Source organism: Elaeis guineensis, chromosome 4, assembly GCF_000442705.2.
Source record: "Elaeis guineensis isolate ETL-2024a chromosome 4, EG11, whole genome shotgun sequence".
Classification (NCBI taxonomy): domain Eukaryota; kingdom Viridiplantae; phylum Streptophyta; class Magnoliopsida; order Arecales; family Arecaceae; genus Elaeis; species Elaeis guineensis.
The window spans coordinates 79,315,519-79,336,960 of NC_025996.2; the positions used below are offsets into that span (position 1 = coordinate 79,315,519).

Consider the following 21,442-nt stretch of genomic DNA (forward strand, 5'->3'; position numbering starts at 1 on the left):
TCGAACATAATGCACATATATCTTGCATCTGACAAGATGGAGAAGAGGAATGTCCCTTACTTAATAATTGATCTAACTTTTGGGATAATTCATCTACCTTATGATGGATATCTATTGAGTTTCCTACTTCATATATTCCACCTCTCTTTGGGTTTAACATGGGTTTATCTCTAATGGAGGCAGACATATGATGTAATAAATTTTTACTTAAAATTTCAAACAGTTGCCATGCCTCTTCCTCACTTTTGAGCATGAATGTTCCATCACATGATGCATCAACCATTTGTCGATGTCTTTCAGATAGCCCATCATAAAAATATTGGATTAACTGCCACTTGGGTATAGCATGGTGGGGATATTTTTTAATAAGATCCTTTAATCTCTCCCATGTTTCATGGAACATTTCTCTATCTAATTGGGAAAAACTAGTTATAACTTTTCTTATTTGATTAGTTTTTCCTATGGGAAAATATTTCTTGAGAAACTCTCCTTGCAGCTGATCCCAGGTTGATATAGTCATGGAATCCAAAGTATGTAGCCAGTATTTGGCTTTGTCCTTAAATGAGAAAGGAAATAATTTTAACCTAAGAGCATCATCGGAGAAGTTATGAATCTTGACAGCTGAGCATATCTCAAGAAATTCTTCAAGATGTTTATAAGGGTCCTCATTACTAAGTCCATAAAATGAAGGTAACATTTGGATTATACTGGACTTAATTTCATATTGGGTGGCCTCCACAGGGGGCACTTGAATACAAGGAGAGTAGGTATATATGGAAGGAGTAAAGTACTCCTTCAACTGCCTAAGTGGATCATTCTCCTGATTTCATTCCATATTTTTACGTCTGTTGGCTCTAAAGGTTCTTTCTATTTCTGGATCAAAAGATTGAATTTCTGGTCGTAACGATCTATGACTGAGCATACACCCTACAATTATCCTTTAGAGCACACATGAAAAAATTTAGTTTTTTTTTATTTAAATAAAGTGAGAAAAGAATGAAGGAAATCTAAAGAGAAGAATCTAAGAATCTTAAAACTATAAGAAGGGAGAAATTAGTTAATATTTAGGTGTTAATTACAATCAACTTAGACAAGCATGTATTTTCTATCCTAGGGTTAACCTAGATCTAGACAGCTCCTAACTTTCAAGGCTGCCTTTGAGCACTTCAAGCTCAAGACTGACTAATTGACTCGGCCAGGTAAGTGTAAGATGTGGGAGGTTCCCTGCTTGTTGCTTTTCTTAGACACCAACTGAGTTGGCCAGGTCATTCAACGGAATCAATTGAAAACCACTTTCTTTAACCACTTGCCTTAGACACCGAGCAATTAACCAATCCACACTCGGTTCAACTCTAGAGCTTTCTTGTCCTATAGAGCTCAAAATTTCTAGGGCTGACATCTAGTTGATTTTAAAATTAAGGCTTGGTTCAATGCAAAATGAAAGATATAATTTTTGGATCAAGGAAGGGTGATCAAATCTCCACCTTATCTGATTAATGGGTTATTGCCCTTAACATTAATTATGGAGATGAGATGCAACAAACCAAGATGTCCAATCTTCATAATTAGCATATAGTCAAGACTAAATTAAATTAATTTATTTTTCTTTTTAGATTTTATGATTAAGTCTCTAATTTTTTAAATGGTTTATGAGGTGTCAATGTAGAGATAAATTTTTTTTAAGCAATTAAAATAAAAAAAAAATTAATTATATTAAAAGTTAATTCAAGAATATAAAGAAAATAAACTAAAGCAATTCAGTAAGTAAGCAAATATTTATAATATTTTTTTTTATAAATCAAGAGAACAAAAAGCAAACAAGTAAATAAAGTAGTTAACTAAAAAGACTATAATTTAAAGAAAGCAATAAATAAATTATTTTTTTTTTACTTCATTTTGCTTCCTTTTTACTTTCTTTTTGCTTCTTTTTCTTTAGACCTGCAATAATAACAAGAAAATATTAGAAAACAATTAAGAAGGCAAGAGATCACAAAATAAAAAAAAAAATATTTTTTTTATTTTTTTTTAAAAAATATCAACCGTGTCAAGATCTCCGGCAATGGTGCCAAAATTTGGTGCACGTCGTCAGGGCACCAAAAATAAACCTAATTCTAACTTACTACGTGGCTAGGGTGAATCAGGATCATTTTATAGGGATCTCGGATAATTATTTATAATTAATAAAAAAAAGAGAAGATTGATTTTAATTAATTACTAAAAAAATAATAATTTAAGTTTAATTCATGAAAGAAAATTGAATAGGAAAGAAACCTCAAAAATTCAGAATCCACCATGTAAAACAAATTTTATTTTCTTTTATTTTTATGTCGCAATGATGAGATTTGTAATTAAGAAGCAGCATAATTTACCTCGGATAGGTATGAATCGTATCCTTGGATTATGGCTCGTCCGTCCAGAGTATAGATTACCTTAACTCAACTACCAATTAGAAACTCGAATTTGAAATGTAATGATCTATCTTTCCTAGCACGTACCATATCTGTAGATCACGGTATGTCTGTGAAAACTATAAGTCGTACATGTCGAATCCAAATCTAAAATAAAGAAAATAAATCTGTGTTGCAGGCTTCATCGTCTTTTCGAGTTGGAGGAGTCTAGCCTTCCATGGAACCTTTGCACATTGACATCCTGGGGTTGAGCAGATGGATTGTTTGGAAGGTTGGAGATGGAAGAAGGGGGGAGGGGCTGGTATGTGATGGATGGTGGAAGCTCTTTGGATGTTTGGAGGGTTAGGCTAGATAAAATATGGAATGAGAATGATGGGAGAAGAGACGAAGAATGGCGGTGTCCAGCATGCCCCCCTTCCCTTTCGCTCCTATGGTTTCTCTTTAAATAAAAATCCAAGCCGCATCCGTATCGCGTCAAACTTCCACACTGTATTCTCGCATCTGTTCTGCAGTTCGCACATTGGTTCCTCATCGTGCGGCTCCCTTTCTCCCATATTTATTTGAATGCTTGCAGCGTCCAAGTATTTTCGTGTGAAGAAGCCAATAGCTTTTGTTGGTACAGCATGGACCACGTGGAGGAAAACTAGAAGCCAATTAAATACTTTGTTTGGAACCAGCTCATAGCACTCACTTTACTCCTCTTTGAGCATTAAATATATCATAGGCTCTCTCATTTAATGTTATGGTTTTCACTGAAGGCTAGCTTCAAGCCTTGAATGGCATGCACCCATGTTAGCTTTGGTGGAGCTTTGGTACTTGAGTTTTGACTATTTGGACATATTTGGGTCTTCATTAATTTCCTGTAAAATAAATTAAATAACATCAATTCTCAACTAATTAATTTAATTCATGATATATTTAGGATCTCTAATATATTAATTCTCATGTCTATCAATAGGTACTTCTATGTGTGTGACCCCATAGGTTCGAACCTAAGTCGATAGCATAAGAATAATTTTTGTACTAATCGATGTAACCATCTAGCAATGGGATCCGACATCCAGATAGGCCAAATGTATGTCTAGCAACACTCTAGAACCCATGTGGATATAGTTACCATATAATTCATCCCTTTGACACTTGATGCTCAAGGACGACTAAGGGTTAAACTTGAAGAGAAGGAAACAGTTTTCCTCCAGAATGCCCAGGTTGCATCTAAAATTTTTTTTAATATTCTACTTATTTAAGGATCAAATTCTTACATGAATCACAGCAAAACCAGGGATCAAATCTCAAATTATCTGATATAAACCTTCACGGAGGCCTGGATATGCAGACCCTCTACTTCACATGCACATCAGATGCCGCAGGAAAGCAGGATGAACTCCAATCCAATTGGCTTCATAACTCAATTAATCGAGGGATGAGATATGATGATGTGATACCTCAAACCAGTAGATAGAATGCCCAAGAAGGATCCATGCCCAAGGATAGGAGGCGGCAACAAAGGGAGAGATGTAGAAGATGAAGGACCTCTCTCTTCACACGCCTGTCTCTCTCTCTTTTTCTTTCTCTCAATTTGATTAGTTTGCTATTCTATTCTCTTCTATCATCCATAGGTAGAGACTCTCTCTATTTATAGATGATTCTCATGATCCAATGAGAGAAGGACTCTTTATCCAAATCTGATTTGAATTGGTCCAATACTCATGAAAGAAGGACTCCTATATGAGATATAATTGCCATTACTTATGACATCCACTTTGCACCCACTGCCACACCCACTGGAGATGCCCCAAATAAACACCAAACTAATTTTTGGTCATGCTTCATGAGTGAGTATTCTCAGTGCAAGTAGGAATACTCATATCTCATCCAAAATAGGTCCGATTCGAATCCAATTCGAAGCCGATTCAAAATAATTTTGAAAGACTGTCAATCCTAAACTCTTTAGGACTTTTGTACCAAATCTAACTTAGATTTTGGACCTATTTAAGTCTAATTAATTCAGATCTAATCTGAAATTAATTAGTACTTAAATCAAATCTTCATATATTTCATGGATTACAGATAGAAATTATTCATCTCCGAGATTGAACCTGAACCTCATGTGTAGTGCTAGCTAGACATAGTCAACTTTTCAATCCCATTTGACCCATAGCTCAATTTTCAATCAAGTTAGCTTATATGTTCAATCAAATCAAGTACTTCTAGATTGGATATATAAACATAGGTCAATTTCTTCCTACTTTGTCTGACTTGTGTGCATGAGTCCATAGGTTCAAATACTAAGTCGGTAGCACAGGAACCAATTCTTGCACTAATCGAGATATCATCTAGTAATGGTTTTCGATATCCAGATAGATCGAATTATCACAAAAAAATATTTCAGAATCTATACTCATGATTACCACATAATTCATCCTTTTGACCCTAGATGCTCTAGGATGGTCTTAGGTTAACTATCAACCGAGATTGCTTCATCCATATTGCATTTTAACCTTTCAAATCTATCTCATGGATTATCCTGGCCAAGGCTTTACTAAATTGAAATACAGCGATACATCAACTTCAATAATCTGGAGGGGTTAATCCCATCTTGATCCACACACAGACTTCATAAGTACTTGACTGTACCCAGTAGCCTTCCGTCACTGCATTAAAAATTTAGGTAGTTCGGCACCAAAGCACAGTGAGTTGTTTGCAAGTCACTATGGTGATCTCAGGTCTGAAGGATATTTATACCCATGTATTTCACAAGCAGCTCTTGACAGCTGAACGCTCAGCAGGTGAGTCACTTGTTCAGTGATGATGTACCCTTACATCTCACCTGTATGCCATACCAGTTTCACCACACTCCTTGGTTAAGAGGACAACCAACCCATATGGCACATAATGATCTTCACTCGATAAACGTCATCATCCCGTAATAACGTATCATTTGATCACGAATTTGTTTAAGAACTATACGATAAATCTTTTCTTTATCGTACACTAGCATAGTTCTAGGGACGTCATCACAGTACAAGAGTTCAAGGAAGATGTCACTTTGTGATGAAAAATATCAGAATAACTATTATTCAATAATTAATAATTTATATACAAGGATGAACTCAATCATCACATGATTGGCTTTAGGATATAATTTCCAACAACTCCCACTTAGACTAAAGCCAATCGGGGCAGTATCCTATACCCATCTTCCATTTGAAGTCATCGAACTCTTTGATCTCGAGAGCTTTAGTGAAGGGGTCAGCTAGGTTCTCCTTTCCGTCGATCTTCTGAAGCTTGACGTCACCTCGATTCATGATCTCTCGCACTAGGTGATAGCGGTGCAGAACATGTTTAGTGCGATGGTATGACTTAGGTTTTTTCACCTGAGCTATGGCACTGGAGCTATCACAATACAGTAGGACAGGACCATCAATAAAAGGTACAACTCCCAACTCAATAATAAACTTTCACAACCACACCACCTCCTTTGAATCATCCGATGCAGCTGTATTCTGCTTCGCATACAGAATCGGCCACAGTATGTTGCTTGAAACTTTTCCAGCAAACAGCTCCTCTGTTCAAGGTAAATACGTAGCCCGATATGCTTCTGCTGTCATCACAATCTGACTGAAAACTAAAATCAGTATATCTCATAAGTTGCAGATCAGAGTCTCCATAAATAAACCATTGATCTTTAGTATTTCTCAAATACTTAAGAATTACTTTTGCAATCTTCCAATACTTCTTATCTAGATCTGATTGGTACCTACTCACTTACCCTAGTGAATAGGCCATATCTAACCTCGTACATGTCATAATGTATATGATAGATCCCACTGTCAAAGCATATGATATTCTACTCATGCGCTCTCTCTCCTCAAGAGTTGTCGGATAATTCTTCTTGGAAAGAGTAATTCCATGGCCTATCGGAAGATAGCCTTTCTTGGAATTATCCATGTTGAACCGCTTCAACAAGGTGTCAATGTATGTGGATTGGGACAATCCAAGAAACCTTCTAGATCTATCCCTATAGATCTTCATCGCTAGGATGTAGGATATTTTTTCCAAAGCCTTCATGGAGAACTGTGATGATAACCATAGCTTCACACTCTGTAAAGCTGGGATGTCATTTTCTAGTAACAATATGTCATCTACATACAGCACAAGAAAAATGATCACAGAATCGCAAGCCCATTTGTAGATGCAAGGCTCTTCTCCATTCCTAACGAAGCCATACATTTTGATTACTTTATCAAAATACATATTCCAACTCCTCGATGCTTGCTTAAGTCTATAAATTGATCTTTTTGACTCGTCTATGGATGTGAACCTTTCAGGTTGTATCATATATACCTCTTCTTCAGCTCTCCATTAAGAAAAGTGATTTTGACATCCATCTGCCAGATCTCATAATCTAAGTGTGCAGCGACAGCAAGCATAATCCGGATGGACTTGAGCATTGCCATAGGAGAGAACATCTCATCATAGTCAATACCATAATGCTGATGGTAACCCTTAGCATCTAGATGGGCTTTATAGGTCTCTAGCTTCCCATCCGTTCCTCTTTTTTTCTTGAAAATCCATTTATACCCTAGGGTTTTATTCCTTCGGACGGATCAACTAGTGTCCAGACACTATTGATCTCCATGGACTCCATCTCGAACTTCATGGCCTCAAGCCATTTTTGAGAGTCGGGCCTTTGCATGGCCTCCATATAGGTGATCGGATCTTCATCATTCTCATCAAGTTTAATAAGATCACTATCCCAGACCAGAAAATCATAGTATCTGTCCGGCTGATGCGATACTCTACTGGATCTCCTTAATGGTGCCTCTGTTGGCTCCAAATTTGATTCACCAATCGAACTCAATTCTGTATGTATCGATCCTTCCACCTCATGAACTTCATCAAGTTTAATTTTACAGGCATTAGCTCCTTCACCAAAGAACTCCTTTTTTAAAAAGATTGCCCGACTGGTGACAAACACCTTTTATTCTACAGCGAGGTGAAGTAGTACCCTTTAGTTTTCTTTGGGTACCCTATGAGCAAGTATCTATCGGACTTCAGTCCAAGCTTATCTGTCTTTAAATGCTTGACATAAGCTGGACACCCCCAGACCCTAAGATGTGAGAGCACTGGCTTACACCCGTCCATATCTCATATGGAGTTTTATCGACAGACTTGCTGGGCACCTTATTCAAAATATAGCAGACAGTCTCTAGAGCATATCTCCAAAAGGATATTGACAGATTAAAAAAATCCATCATGGATCGGACCATGTCTAACAAGGTTTGATTTCTCCTCTCGGACACACCATTATGCTGTGGTGTTCCAGGAGGGATCTATTGTGAGAGAATCCCATTCTCTTCCAGATATGTCAGAAACTCACTGGTGAGGTATTCACCTCCTCGGTCTAACCGAAGGATCTTAATACTCTTTCCAGTTTGTTTCTCTACTTCAGCATGAAATCGTTTGAACATTTCAAATAATTCTGACTTATGCTTTATAAGATAGACATACCCATACCTCGATAGGTCATCTGTAAATGTAATGAAGTAGTAGTATCCTCCTCTGGCACTTATGTTCATAAGCCCACATACATCAGTATGTATTAGACCTAGGACATCACTGGCTCTTTCACCTTTTTCTTTAAAAGGTAACTTAGTCATCTTACCAAGTAGACAAAATTCATAGGTAGGCAATGATTCACAATCATCTATCACAAGGATACGTTCCTTGATCAACCTATCAATCCTATTCTTGTTCACATGACCAAGCCTACAATGCCAAAGATAGGATTCACTGACATTATCTATTTTGGAGCGTTTACTAGGTGTGTACATTATACTAACAGGCCGTGATATTATGTATATGTCATATTTTAATTGTCCATGCATAATTGTAGTATCATTCACAATGATATCACAAAAATCATCCTTTATTATAAACTTATAACCAAGTTTGGTCAAAAGGCCTACAGAGATGACATTCATCATAAAGGAGGGATAATAATGACAATCATCTAACACGACACTACTGGACTCGAAGACAAGCTGCAAAGTTTCCAAAGCCAAAACTGGAACAACGCTTCCATCTCCAATGTTAAGGAACTGCTCACCTTCTCAAAATTATCTACTTATATACAGTCTCTACAATGAATTGCATATATTAATAGGATTTTCGATATCCAATACCTAGGTAGCAATATCACAAACAGAGAAATTATAAGGTGTTATCATATAAATACCTTGTGAAGCAACCACTTGCCTCTTTCTCTTGTTCTTAGGCCTGTTTGGGTCAAGGGTGGCTATATAAGTAGGACAATTCCTTTTTCAATGACCCAGCTTTTTATAGAAGAAGCACTCTGCCTGGCTCTTATCAACTTTTAACGATTTTCTCTACTTGAGATCGGCGGTATGGGATTTTTGCACCTTTTTTTTCTTTCCTCTCCTAGAGGATCGACATCCTACAGATGAACCTCCCATTAAATTCACTTGCTCCTTTTGGAGCTGATGATCCTTCTCAAAAGTCTGCAGTAACCCTAGTAAAACATGGTAGTTTACTGCAGGCTTCGTCATTTTATAATGACTGAAAAAGGTAGGTAGGATTTCGATAGCGAATTGAGGATAGCATGCTTGTCTAAGTGTTCATGCAATGAAAAGCCAAGTTTGCTAAGACGTTCAATCTGTTCAATCATGTATAATACATGACCGGTGACTGAAGCTCCCTCTCGCATATGGGCATTGAACACTACGCAGGAGGTTTTATGTCTCTCTGCATCCTCAGGGGTACCGAAGGACTCATTCAATATTTGAATCATCTCCTCAGGCTGCGCATCCTCGAACTTACGACTAAGTTCATCATTCATAGCTACCCTCATCACGTAATGCACAGTCATGCGATCATTGAGCCACTTCATGTAAGTGTCTCTCGCAGCACGAAGAGTATTGGCTACAGGTTCTTCAGGTGCCTGATCCGTAAGGACATACAAAATCCTCTCGTGCTCCAACACGATCTTCAACTTTTGATACCAGCTATTGAAGTTGGATTCGGTGAGCTTGTCACTGTCCAACAGCGAATGGAGGGATAGTATATTGGCCATAACTAAAAGGAGAAAATATTAGCCTATTAGTATATGAATTATTTTTTTTAATCCTGAAGATATGGACTTTAGTCTAAAGGTCCTTCCACTATTTTTTACAAATTGGTAGCCTCTACCTTCAACTCGAGGAATTACATTAATTCCTTAGCGAGTACTAGAATCCACACGGACTGCATTCGGGCCCGAGTGTGGCTCGACCAATCCTAGTGCATCTATGAGTAGGTTCATAACCAATTATTTCTCCAAACAACTTCTAGCATTGGGTTTTGCCCCAGACTTTTCTTTAGCAGGCGTGTGGCACCTCCACTGAAAATTCTGGTTAGGTCCAACCATTAACATGACATATCAAGTACATCTAACAAACGGATGTCCAGGCCCGAGTGTAGCTCGGCCAACCTGAGTATTGATCTGAAGATACATCATGATGGTCATATGATGAATGGTAATTCCAATACGTAATAGACACCAGGCGTGTGGCACCTCCAATGCCTATTTGGAATATTGGACTCATTATCACACACCTTAATGGGAGGCAATGACCAAGTTATCTCATAACTTTATCACTTTATGGACCTAATAATTTAGAAGATTTGATTTTATTGATCTGAGAATAAGAGAAGAAGTCGACCTGCAAGCTATAAATCCTTCCACTGACTTCATCAAGTCATGTAAAAGATTAAACACAAGCTGGTCTAAAGATACCTAAATCAGTCACACTGATTCACCTTAATGGCATGGGTCTATACAAATCGACTAGTAACCTAATCAAAATATAATTTACCATGTTGGCCAGATAAGTGAGATCAGTGGGAGGAATCTGTCCTTAACTCACCGTAGACACATCTAGGTGAATAGCTCTCAATTAAAAATCACTTGATCGAATATGCCATACTTATCTTAGACACCAACTGATTAATTAGTTTCGATTTGGCACACTAGAAGATTCGGGCTCAACCACGAAGCCATGATCATGGTCTATTTATTAGGGTCAAACACATAGACTTGATCAAACTTCAACTATTGAGATTGATTTAAAGAAATACTGACCTAATCTAATTCAACACTTGATTAGATTTAATTAATTTTTCTACTTGGTCCATATGTGTTCCTAACCCTAGGTCTAACCCATTAAAAGGACCTGATTATGCTAACCCTTTGCTCATCATATTATGTGGTGTCTTAATGATCTTCAATTTTCAATTCTAGATCATTCAAACTTAATTCAAAATTAAGTGTGTGAAACGTGTGTTTCAATTTGTAGAACTATTCTACAAGGATTTCAAGTGAAGCATACTATATGTTTCAACACATGAAAATAAATTTTCACAATATGTTTAACAATTAAACATACATAGGTATGATCTAAACTTCATTCATACATATCATGTATCATGACAACTTTTAGATCAATACCAATTACATCATATTTAACATGTAATTCAGATCTAAAATAATTTTATATCTGAATTTTATCCTATTATAATGAATCATAAATTATTTTAGATCTAATCTAAATATATTTATGATTAAAATAATACATAAAAGTTTGTTCATTTTTTTTCTTCATGAAACTGGATCACAACGACACTCCTACACGTCATAAGAGAACCTATCGAATAGGCAAAAGAGAGATTAATCTCTTCAATCTCTTATGATCGGATGGTCTGGTGATCTCATCAATCCGAGTACTAGGCTACTAAGATCTGAAATCTAATTTCATATATAATTACATCAACATGCAATTATTGACAAAATTATTTTATGTCATGAATATATCCTTGATCTCATCAATTATGTTCTTCATCTAATCCAATTAGATTTGATGTATCATATATATCATATTAAATCTAAAACTTATCTTATATTGATTATAAAATATAAATTTTAGATTTGATATTAAATAAAAAAATAATTAGATGCAAATATGAATGCATAAGGAATTAATTTCTGGTAAAATCTATTTTCATGCAGTGCTGAATTATGATAGGATTCAGATCTAAATATCCATCAAAATAGATCTAATTTAAATCTGAGATAATCCTTACTTTATAAGAAAAATAATAAAATTAAATTTTGTTAAAATAGATTTAAAATAGATTTTTAATTCATATTATTTTTCATCAAAAATTCAGCAACAGCAGAATTCTGTTATAATAGATTTATAACAACCTCAATCAACCATTGATTAGGCACCTCTAATCCAATCAAAATCAGATCAAAAATTTTATATAAATAGATCTAAATGATATTTAATGTTACACAAAAAATCTCAATTATATCTCATGTAAATAGTCACAAAAAATTTTATTTTGCATGCATATATTTCAAACCTGCTCTGATACCAGTTGAAGGGAAGGAAACAGTTTTCCTCCAGAATGCCCAGGTTGCATCTAAAAATTTTTTCTAATGTTCTAATTGTTTAAGGATTAAATTTTTATTTGAATCATAGTAGAATCAAGGATCAAATCTCAAATTATCTGATATAAACCTTCGTAGAGGCCTGGATATGCAGACCCTCTACTTCGCATGCACGTCAGACGCCGCAGAAAAGCAGGATGAACTACAATCCAATTGGCTTTGCAACTTAATTAATTGAGGGATGAGATGTGATGATGTGACACCTCACATCAGCAGGTAGGATGTCCAAGGATTCACACCTAAGGAGAGGAGGTGGCAACAAAGGGAGAGATGTAGAAGATGAAGGACCTCTCTCTTCACACACCTGTCTCTCTCTCTTTTTCTTTTCTCTCAATTTGATTAGTTGCTAATCTATTCTCTTCTATCATCCATAGGTAAAGACTATCTCTATTTATAGATGATTCTCATAATCCAATGAGAAGAGGACTCTTTCTTCAAATCTAATTTGAATTGGTCCAATACTCATGAAAGAAGGACTCCTATATGAGATATAATTACCATCACTTATGACATCCACTTTGCACCCACACCCACTTGGGATGCCCTAAATAAGTCCCAAACTAATTTTTGATCATGCTTCATGAGTGGATATTCTCAGTACAAGTAGGAATACTCATATCTCATCCAAAATATGTCTGATCCAAATTCAATTCGAAGCCAGTTCTAAATAATTTCGAAAGGCTGTCAATCCTAAACTCTTTAGGACTTTTGTACCAAGTCTAATTTAGATTTTAAATCTATTTAAGTTTAATTAATTTAGATCTAATCTAAAATTAATTAGTACTTAAATTCAATCTTTCATATATTCTATGGATCATAGATAGAAATTATTCATCCCCAGGATTGAACCTGAACCTCATGTGTAGTGCTAGCTAGAAATAGTCAACTCTTCAATCCTGTTTGACCCATAACTCAATTCTCAATCAAATTAGCTTATATGTTCAATCAAGTCAAGCACTTTCAGATTGGATATATAAATATAGATCAATTTCTTTCTACTTTGTCTGACTTGTGTGCGTGAGTCCATAGGTTCAAATATTAAGTCGGTAGCACAGGAACTAATTTCTGCACTAATTCAAATATCATCTAGTAATGGTTTTCGATATCCAAATAGGTCGAATTATTGTAAAAGAATATTTCAGAACTCATACTCATAGTTACCGCATAATTCATCCTTTTGACCCTAGATGCTCTAGGATTGTCTCAGATTAACTGTCAACCGAGATTGCTTCATTCATATTGTATTTTAATTTTTCAAATTCATTTCATGGATTATCCTGATCAAGATTTTACTAAATTGAAATATAGTGATACATCAACTCCAATAATCCGAAGGAGTCAATCCCATCTTGATCCACACACAGACTTTGTAAGTACTTGACTGTATCCAGCAGCCTTCCATCACTGCATTAAAAATCTAGATAGTTCGACACCAAAGCACAGTGAGTTGCTTGCAAGTCACTATGGTGATCTCAGGTTTGAAGGATATTTATACCCATATATTGTTGGAAAATGTGTCCCAAAAAGCCAATCGTCATGCTGTTGACGGTTGAGCAACCAAGTATTGTAATTGATTTGTTAATAAATAAAATATATTTGGCATTTTCATCATAAGCTTTCATCTTCTAATGAACTCCATTGTTATGATGAAGTTCTTAAGACTATTTAGATTCAATAAAGAGAAGATTTATTGATTAATCCTTAAAACTGTTCACGACCAAATGATAGGCTGTTAATAAGGACGACAGCTTCTATCGAGCATAGGTCGCTGTAGGCCATATGGGTTGGTTATCCTCTTAACCAAAGAGTGTGGAGACATTGGTATGGCATACAGATGAGATGTACTGGTATATCATCATTGAACGTGACCAACTCCAGAGTATTCTGCTGTCGAGAATGTCTCTGATGGGATATAGGTATAAGTGTCCCTTAGACTTGAGATCGCCTCAGTGACTTGCAAGCAACTCACTGTGCTTTGGTACTGGACTAACTGAATTTTAATTCAGAGATGAAGGCTTCTGGGCACAGTCAAGTACTTACGAAGTCAGAGTGTGATCGAGATGGGATTGACCACTCCAAGAGTTGGAGAAGAGTGAGTCGCTGTATTTCAATTTAGCAAAACCTTGGCCAGGGTAATCGATTAGATGGATTTGATATTTTGAAATACAATGTGGACAACCTGATCAGAGTTGATAATTGAACTCTGGGGTATCCTATGATCATTTTGGTCAAGAAAATAAATTATATGAAAACTATATCCATATGGGTTCTAAGGATGTTGTTCTACACATTCGACCTATCCGGTCGTCGGGTACCATTGCTAGATGGTCACTTCGATTGGTACAGAAATTTATTCCTATGCTACTGGCTTAGGTTCGAACCTATAAGGTCACACACATTAGAGTTCATGATTCGATTGGATGGTTGATCAACGATTAAGAATCATTCTAGGGTTAAATGATCAATACGATTGACATTGAACCCAGTGCAAGTATTGCAGGAGGATCGATTAGCAATTCGATTGCTAATTGGCTTAATTTGATTAAGCCAATGGGCTGAGATTAAGTTTAATTAAATATGATTTAATTAGATTTGATTTATGCTTGATTGGATCAAGTCCAATTGGTTTATTGGATAAGCCAAGTGCAAGGAAAAACTAGTCCTAGTTCAACTAGGACTTGGGTCAATCTAATTTCTAATTTGATTAGAAAATTAAATTAGATTTAAATCTAATTTAATCTGATTAAATTAGATTCTTAATTGGGTTAAGACATATTTTAATTAGGTTAATCTAATTTTGATTTGATTTGGTTTGAGAAACCAAATTAAAACAAGTCATAAGATAGAATCCTAGTAAGACTAGGATTCCACCTTGCACCACATAAGCCTTCCCCATGCCCTCTCTCTCATTCAACGCCAATCTCCTCTTATTTTGTATGACAAAAGCCCTCTCTCAGGTCTCTCCACATTCACAAAAGGTCTCCTCTCTTCTTTCTTACATGGAAGGTGGTTTGGATCAAATCAAAAAGGGAATAAGTTTGGATTTCGAATTCTATGAGATAGAGTTTTAGAAATCCAAAACTCTTTCAATTTTGCACCGAATCTATCCAATTTTTTTTTAGAATTTTTATAGTTTTTAGGGTACATATTATACACCCTTTTCTAGTGATCCATGCATGAAAATAAGGAGGAGGTGCTCAAGAGTTGGGCACCCCTTAACTTGCCATGTTTGGATAAGCCCTGATTAGGTATTTGACCTAGATAAGGACTCTATCATATCTCTCTATATAAGATGAGTTTTTCATAAAATTTTTGAAGAAGATAGAAATTTGAGAGACCTTTGGGCCATCCAAAAATTAGAGAGAAAGACCTTTGGGTCATGGAGATATAAAAGACACAAGTTAGGGTGTCTAGAGAGAGAAACGAGAAGAAGAAGAGGGTCTTCTTCTAGGGTTGTTTGTTTTCATATCTTTCCTCCCTCCATCTTAAGTTTCCTGAGAGCGTCTCAGATCTGAAACTTTTTCTTCTACTTTTCATCTTTGAAAGAGTCCAAATCAAGAAGAAGGAGGCACCTGATCAACCATCAAAGAAGGATCAGCGCAGTACTAGCATACTATGCTGATTTCCTGAAGCAGGACTTCTGATCGAGATTCGTGGGATCGTGTGGATGACTCCTAGAGGCCGGACGCGTGTGCAGCTTACAACATCATCCTAAAGCCCAGATCAGTGAGGTTAGAACATCTAACTTACAAGGTAATAGATCTGATCTATTGTTTAATACATACATTAGATGTAGTATAGAAACATGTTGATATGATCAACATGTAGTTCATGCTATATTTATATATTTTAATTTTTGATTTAATTCTATATAATAATCATGTAATAGGATCTTAGATCTAGAGATTTTTTTTATTTTAGAAAATAATTTTGATTTATTTTAGTCTTCCGCTGTATGATCTTGAAAAAGTTTCAAGATCTAACCCTGAAACCCTAGATCTGGTTCCTACAATTGGTATCAGAGCTAGGTTCTTTATTACATGATTATTTATACATATTTAGATTATTTCTTAGATTAGATCTAATTTATAATCTGATTATTAAATCTGAAATTAAAATTTTGATCAATCACGAACTGCAAGGTTGTCCTACTGTAAGGTTTACCCCTTACAGTGCAAAGGTTGTCCTAGTTTGTTTAGATCTATCTTTAATCATAAATTTATTAGATATGATCTAGATTAAATTTATGATTTATTAGATTTAAAAGATATTTAAATCTAAAATAAAATCTCTTTGTTAATAATTTTTGTGCAAAGAAATTGTTTAAAGTTGAAACTGTTTCAATTACATGAACCTGTTTAGATTAGATCTAAAGTAGTTTCATGTTTATTTCACTTGTATCTTGATTATAAATCAAACATGCAATATGGTTGGTAGAATCATATTGTAAAATTATTTTACAAATATGAAAATTATTTTTTGAAAAGCCGAACCCAACCCTCAGCCCAAAACTTAATTAAGAATTAAGAAGTTATTTGATTAGGTTCTAAGATTGTGAATTGAAGAACCTAAGACACAAACCATAACACATTGGGTTAATGGGTTAGTGGGAATTAGGTCCATTAATTGGGTTAGACCTATGGTTAGATTGAAGATGGACTTAATTAAAAAATTGACTAAATCCAATCAATTATTGTCTTAGATTAGGTCAAGGATTCTCTAGATCAATTACAATAGTTGTAGTTGGTCAAGTCCATGTCTTTAACGAGAACCAAATGGACTTGATTCTTGGCTAAGCGGTCTAGCACGAACTGTTAGGTTGATCTAATTGAAACTAATTAAACCAGTTGGTGTCTAAGGTAAACCAGACCGGTGGTTTTTAATTGGGAGCCCGCTTACCTAGCCATTTCTGATGGTGTCTAAGGCAAGCTTTGGCAGACCCTCCCACTGATCGAACTTACCTGGCCTCTTGATGAAATTATGTTTTGATCGGATCACTTGACTATTCGAACTGACCCATGTCAGCTAGGTAAATCAGTGTGACTGATTTAGGTGCTCCTAGACCAGCCCTTTTAATGGTCTCCCTTAAGCTGACTTGGTGAAGCCAGTGGGAGGATCATGATAAGCTGGTTCATCTGACCTCATCCTCTATATTATTTAAATCTTCTAAAATTATTAGGTCCTTAAAATGATAAAGTGATGGAGATAACTGAGTCATAGCCTCCCATTAAGGTGTTTGATAATGAGTCCATTAACTCAATAATCATTGCAGACCCAAAAGCCTGGTGCTTGTTGACTAATGGAATTATCACTCATCATATGATGACTTGGAAGTGTCTCTCTAATGGTGGTTAGGTGAGCCAACCAAAGTTGGACTTAATCATTCGTTGGTTAGATACACCAAGTATGATCATGTTAATGGTTGGACCTAACCGGATCCTTACATGGAGGCCAAATCCTACTGATTAGGTTTCTGGGGAAAAATTAAAATTACTAGAAATTGTTTAGAGAAATAATTGGTTATGAACCTACCCTTAGATGTACATGGGTTGGCCAACCAAAGTTGGGCTTATGTGCAGTCTAAGTGGATTCTAGTACCCACTAAGGAATTAGGGTAATTTCTCGAATTAGAGGTAGAGGCTACCAATTCGAATAAAATAGTGGAAGAAACCTTTTGATTAAAGTCCAAATCTTTAGGTTTAATGAATTAATTACTAATTAGGTTCTGGTTTTTTTTTGTGCAGATATGGCCACTTTCCTATCACTTCGATCATTATTGGACAATGATAAGTTGGTGGGACCCAACTTCGGTAGCTGGTACCGAAGTTGAAGATAGTCCTGGAGCATGAACGGATCCTATATGTGATAATGGATCCTGCACCTGAGGAGCCAGCTGTCAATGCACGTGGAACAGTCAGAGACACTTACCAGAAGTGGCTTAGTGATCGGACCACGGTGCGCTGTATCATGCTGGCTGCTATGAGCGATGAGTTCAGTCGCAGATTCGAGACGGCTCAGCCAAAGGACATGCTTCAAGTGTTGGAGGATGCCTTTGGCACACCCGATGACGTGGAGAGGCACAAGACTAGTTGTGCCATCTTCAACGCCAAAATGTGGGATGGTGCCTCTGTCACTGATCATGTATTGTACATGATCGAGCTGATGGAATGATTGAGCAAGCTCGGCTTTCCCTTGCATGAGCAGCTTGGGAAAGATGCAATACTAAACTCACTGTCCAAGTCTTATCTCCTATTCCTCACTCATTATAGAATGACAAAGCCTGAAGTAAACTACCACGGATTACTGGGGTTGCTTCAGAACTTTGAGAAAGATCACCAACTCCATAAGGAGTCGGTGAACTTAGTGGGAGGATCGTCTTCTGGTTCTCGACCTTTTAAGAAAGAGAAGAAGAACAAGAAGAAGAAAGTGAAGAAGGTGCAAGTTCAGGCCGGGACATCTGTGCAGGGTCAGACCAAAAAGATCAAACCCGATAAGAGTCAAGCTGAATGCTTCTTTTGCAAGAAGCGGGGGCACTGGAAGAGGAACAGTCCCCAGTACATTGCCTTCCTGGACCCGAACAGGCAGAGAAAGCAGCAAGTTATTGCTGGACAAGGTATTTATATGATAACTCCTTGCAATTTCTCTATTTGTGATATAACTGACGGGTATTGGATATTGGTAGTCCTTACCATATTTACAATTCGTTGCAGGGGTTGCAGGTCAGTAGGAGATTCGAGCAAGGCGAGAGATTCCTGAACATTGGAGATGGAAGACCAGTTCCAGTTCTAGCATTAAGAATCTTGAAACTTGTATTTGAATCCCATATCGTTGTTCTTAATAATTGTCATTTCTGTCCCAGTTTCTTTTTAAATATCATTTCTGTAGGCTTTCTGGCCAAAAATGATTATGAAATTTCAATAAAGAAATAAATTTGTAATATCATTAAGAATGGTGTTACTATTTTTTATGGATATTTGAACAATGGTGTGTATATGTTATCACAACCTATTAATGTAGTCTATTCAACTGGCAAGCACCCTAGATAAGATAGTGTGTCAGATATCTACTTATGGCACTGTAGGCTAGGTCATATAAATAAGAACAGAATAAACAGGTTGACTCAAGAGAGAATCCTCGAAGTCAGTGATTATGAATCACTTCCAACCTGTGAGTCCTGTCTTCTTGATAAAATGACCAAGTCACCTTTTACTGAAAAAGGTGAGAGAGCTACTGAGCTCTTGGGCCTAGTACATACTGATGTATGCGGGCCCATGAGCACCAGTGCTAGAGGTGGATATTTCTACTTCATAACTTTCACCGATGACCTATCCCGATATGGATATGTCTATCTAATGAAACATAAGTCGGATTTATTTGAAATGTTCAAACGATTCCGAAGTGAAGTAGAAAAACAAACTAGGAAGAGTATTAAAACTCTTCGATCAGATCGAGGAGGAGAATACCTTTCTAGTGAATTTCTTACATATCTAGGAGAGAATGGGATTCTCTCCCAATGGACTCCTTCAGGAACACCATAGCATAATGGTGTGTCTGAAAAGAGGAATCGGACTCTGTTAGACATGGTCCGATCTATGATGGGTTTTGCCAGCTTGCCGATGTCCTTCTGGGGATATGCACTCGAATCGGCCTGTTATCTGTTAAATAGGGTTCCAAGTAAGTCTGTAATTAAGACTCCATATGAGATATGGACGGGATGTAAGCCAGCACTTTCACACCTTAGGATCTGCGGGTGCCCGACCTATGTCAAACGATTAGTCACAAACAAACTTGGACCTAGGTCTGACAAATGCTCATTCATAGGGTACCCCAAAGAGACAAAAGGATATTTTTTCTACCATGCTGATGAACAAAAGGTGTTCGTCAGCCTTAAGGCAATCTTTTTAGAAAAGGAGTTCCTTGGTGAAGGAACCGTTGCCTCTAAGGTTGAACTTGATGAAGTTCAACAGGTAGAAGGACCGACACCAATAGCTGAACCTGAGTCGGATATGATTAGATCAGATCCGGAGCTCAATGTACCTGCACCATTAAGGCGATCCGATAGAGTACCGCATCAGCCGGACAGATACTATAATTTTTTGGTCCGGGACGGTGATCCCATCGAACTTGATGAGAATAATGAGGATCCGATCACCTATATGGATGCAATGCAGAGACCTGATTCTGAGAAATAGCTTGAAGCCATGAAATCCAAAATGAAGTCCATGAAGGTCAACGATGTATGGACATTGGTTGACCCACCTGAAGGGGTTAAACCCATTGGGTGTAAATGGGTCTTCAAAAGAAAGAGGGACGCAGATGGAAAGGTGGAGACCTATAAAGCCCGTCTGGTCGTCAAGGGGTATCATCAACATTATGGTATTGACTATGACGAGATATTTTCTCCTATGGCAATGCTCAAATCCATTCGTATAATGCTTGCAATAGCTGCCCATCTGGATTATGAGATCTGGCAGATGGATGTAAAGACAGCTTTCCTGAATGGAGAGCTGACCGAAGAGGTGTATATGATACAACCTAAGGGGTTTACATCCACAGATGAGTCCAAGGTGTGCAAGCTTCAGAAATCTATTTATGGATTGAAGCAAGCTTCTCGAAGTTGGAACATACATTTTGATAAGGTGATCAAAACGTATGGCTTCATTAAGAATGGAGAAGAGCCCTGCATCTATAAATAGGCAAATGGTCCAGTTGTGGTATTCCTTGTCTTGTACGTGGATGACATTCTCTTAATCGGGAATGACATCCCCGTACTACAGGGAATAAAAGTTTGGTTGTCATCACAGTTCTCCATGAAGGACTTGGGTGAAGCATCCTACATCCTAGGGATGAAGATCTATAGGGATAGATCTAAAAGGATGCTTGGGTTATCCCAGTCCATGTACATAGACACTGTGCTGAAGAGGTTCAGCATGGAGAATTCCAAGAAGGGCTATCTATCGATAGGCCAAGAAATTTCTCTCTCTAAGAAGGATTGTCCAACAACTCCTGAAGAGAGAGAGCGTATGAGTAGAGTCCCATATGCTTCAGCCGTGGGATCTATCATGTATGCCATGACATGTACAAGATCAGATGTGGCATACTCACTAGGAGTAGTGAGTAGATACCAATCTGATCCTGGAGAAAATCACTGGAAAGTGGTTAAAGCCATCCTTAAGTATTTGAGAAATACTAAGGACCAATGGTTGGTTTATGGTGAGTCAAATCTGAAACTTGTGGGGTTTACAGACTCTAGCTTCCAATCTGACTATGATGACAGCAGGAGCGTGTCGGGTTATATCTTTACTCTGAATGGTGGAGCCATCTGCTGGAAGAGTTCCAAGCAACATACTGTGGCGGACTCTGTTTGTGAAGTGGAGTCATCGCAGCATCAGATACCGCGAAGGAAGCTGTGTGGCTGAGAAAATTCATCAACGAGCTCGAAGTAGCACCCTCCCTCGATGGTCCGGTCCTACTCTACTGCGACAGCACTGGTGCCATAGCTCAGGCGAAAAAACCCAAA

General features: G+C 37.0%; 1 non-coding gene across 1 annotated transcript; it reads left to right on the forward strand.

The window, feature by feature from the left end:
• Window positions 1-341: 341 nt before the first annotated feature.
• Window positions 342-447, forward strand: LOC140857685 (small nucleolar RNA R71). Its single transcript, XR_012141177.1, has one exon. It is a non-coding gene; the product is annotated as a small nucleolar RNA R71 (small nucleolar RNA).
• Window positions 448-21,442: the final 20,995 nt, after the last annotated feature.